The sequence below is a fragment of the Hyposmocoma kahamanoa genome, unplaced genomic scaffold (assembly GCF_003589595.1).
Source record: "Hyposmocoma kahamanoa isolate Upper Pololo Valley unplaced genomic scaffold, ASM358959v1 87, whole genome shotgun sequence".
NCBI lineage: Eukaryota > Metazoa > Arthropoda > Insecta > Lepidoptera > Cosmopterigidae > Hyposmocoma > Hyposmocoma kahamanoa.
Window position 1 is genome coordinate 18,048,064 of NW_020654422.1, and position 3,021 is coordinate 18,051,084.

General features: G+C 40.2%; 1 non-coding gene across 1 annotated transcript; it reads left to right on the plus strand.

Moving 5' to 3' along the window:
* Positions 1–1,062: 1,062 nt before the first annotated feature.
* LOC113235534 lies at positions 1,063–1,151 on the plus strand. The gene has a single exon (XR_003310877.1). It is a non-coding gene; the product is annotated as a U6atac minor spliceosomal RNA (small nuclear RNA).
* The last annotated feature ends 1,870 nt before the right edge of the window (positions 1,152–3,021 follow it).

Sequence of the window (3,021 nt, forward strand, 5' to 3'; positions counted from 1 at the left end):
CACCCACTTTGCGCACATGTTCGAAAAACTAAATTCGGTACGAAGTTACCCATATGCAGAGTTTGTAACTTATAATAGTGAATATTTGAAACTGCCTCTGTGATCAAACGGTTACCATACCGGACTGCCACGCAAAGGTCCCAGATTCGATTCCCGGGCCGGGAGAAATATTTGTATGGCCTACATTTGTTTCTCTCGTGAGTTTGGGTGTAATTTGTAGTTGTCTATATGTGTGTCCATGGCACCTGCGATACACGGTTTCCCTAGTGCGCGGCTTTGTTGAGTGTGTGCGTTATTATTTATCATTATTATTTGGACGTCTACGGAGATTGTATGAATTGGTTTTTGAAAAATAATACAATGGAATAGCATTTTGTTGTACACGACGGGACACAGGACAGAAGAGGACAGGATAGTTATTTGTTTCTAATAATAATATATAATAAGTTAAAAAGGCTTGTTTGCCACGACCTGTAATTAGCAGTGTATTAAATTTAAAACCACAAATCAATGTACATATATACCTAGTAAATAGGTCACAATGTAGTAGCTGTTGATAAACCAAATAAAATTAAAAAATGTATTCCTAATGGAGAAAACTTACGATAAAGAGAAATATGTAATCGCCATTAATTGTCTGAAGAATACTGTGATCGTGAATGTAGCTGGAAAGAGGCTGTAATAGCAAAAATAGAAAATGGTATGTTGAGGTGGTTTGATTATTAGTTTATTACTGAGGTTGTGGATTCATTAAAAGGTAATTAATTGGGGCAGACCAGAAAACTTAATTTCCAAGTTTTTATTTACTATCAAGTAAATACTTTTACTAGATAACCCTAGCTAGACACGCCTATCTATAATAGTTGCAGTGCCACTCAGAGCTTTAAATCGCAATGACCTGAGGGGCACTGACACTGAAATAAGAAATAAGCTCGACAAGTACCATGAGTTTGTAAGTTCACCAACACCTTTATCCTTCAAAACCGGAACATAGTAATGCTGACACTGCTTGGAGGCAGAAATTGGTAAGGTGGCAGTACTTTCCTGAACAAACTCTTTAATGTGTCTATTGAAAGGAGAGATTGTTAGCACTCCCCTTGACAAGGATGGAACACAATAAAATGATCGAGGCGCCTTGACCAACATTTTACACCGGGGTGAGTGGCGAGTCTTAACGGGATGGGAGGGTGCATACATAGGTTTTTAGTGGGTAGGCCTCCGGGGATCCATCGGGCGCGCTTGTATAGCCGGATGAATTAGGGTGAATCAACGAAGAACGAGAGTCCCGCATAACCCCGCTATGTCATCGCCCGCGGCGGGATACGCGGAACGCATTTTCCTATATCTAAAAACTTAAACTTGAAGACAATAGTCCACCTCGGGTGGCAAACTAGGGGATGAATCCGGTTTTGCGCACTTTCCGGCAACCGATTATTACTTTTTAGTTTCAGTTTCTATGTATATATAAGCGTGGTAAGTCCCCCAGCTATGTACCCCCCATCCAACTGTATGGTAGTGAATTGTCTAGGGTGACACAGTTCAGGTACCTGGGTCACATAGTAGATACGGAATTAAAAGACGATTGTGACATGCAAAGGGAGCGTAGGGCGTTGGCGGCCCGAGGGAATATGCTGGCTCGCAGGTTCGCGTATTGTACAGGTGATGTAAAAGTGACCTTGTTCAAGTCATACTGTCAATCGTTTTACTGTAGCGGCCTGTGGGCTACCCAAAAGACCTTCAACGATCTACGCGTCCTTTATAACGACATGTTTAGGATACTGTTGGGGTTGCCCAGGTACTGCAGTGCATCTGGTATGTTTGCCGATGCACACACTGACTGTTTTTATGCTGTAATACGCAAAATAATAGTTTCAGTGAAACGCAGAATGCTGGGGAGCCCCAACAGCATACTTAGGACATTAGCCGATAGACCGGATAGTGCCTTACAGAGGCATTGGGTATCGGCTCTTATAAGTCCTGGACATGTATATTTAATTAATTAGTTTTTATTTTGTATTTATATTTGGTTTTTTGATTCATTATAATTTTTATTGTATTTATTATTTTGTGATTATGTACTAAATTATTACTAACATAGTTGCTAAGCATTTGTTGTAAATGTAACTAACACCATGGACCCATGTAGTCTTAATAAATGAAATTTTGAATTTGAATAAGTAAAGTATATAGCTCTGAGAGCGCATTATTTGTGGTGTCTCTCCCCAGACTATAGCACATCTTTTGTCTTGTCCTACGTGCCCCTACTCCTGCACAGGCGAGAATCTGTACAACGCCACTGATAATGCTGTGTCAGTCGCTGAGTACCGGTCCTCACAGATATAAACTTCAGAATCGACACGCTAAGGAGAAGAAATATGAAGTCGATTCCTTTTTTATAATAAAAATTAGAGAAATAAGTTCGACAAGTCTCATGTGCCTGTAATTTCACCAGCACCCTTAGACGCGTTCAAATTAGCCGCTGTTAGACACCCGCGGCGGCCGCGCTACTATCACTTTTCATACAATTTCTGGAAGCGCTGCAACCGCGCAGCGGCCACGCGGCGGCCGCGCGACAGTCGCGCTGAAGTCACGCTCGGTTGCAGTCACGATTAGTGAGATGTACATGTTACTTTTTCAAATTAACCACGATGGATGAAAATCGAATTGTATAATTTGTAGAGAATGGAAAACAACACCCTGCAGTATGGGATAGTGTTTCCGAATTTTTTACTCGCCTCAGCGTAAGTATAAGACGTTCTTCTGCACAAATAGTGTTTTCGAAGATGGTTTCTTGTCGCTGAATATGACTTTCCAAGAGTTGAAGTAATTCCATAAACATGATTCTATTCATTCTAATGCAATTTTCGAATTTTTCGTAGTCTATTGCCGACCCTTATAGTATTCATTTTGATTATTTTGACAAAATAAAGGTGACAAACGGATTCTAATATGTTCTGGTATTCTTTTTACTTTTTTCTTCTTCAGTTTTAACAAAATAAGTAAAAACAATGTTTCTTCATC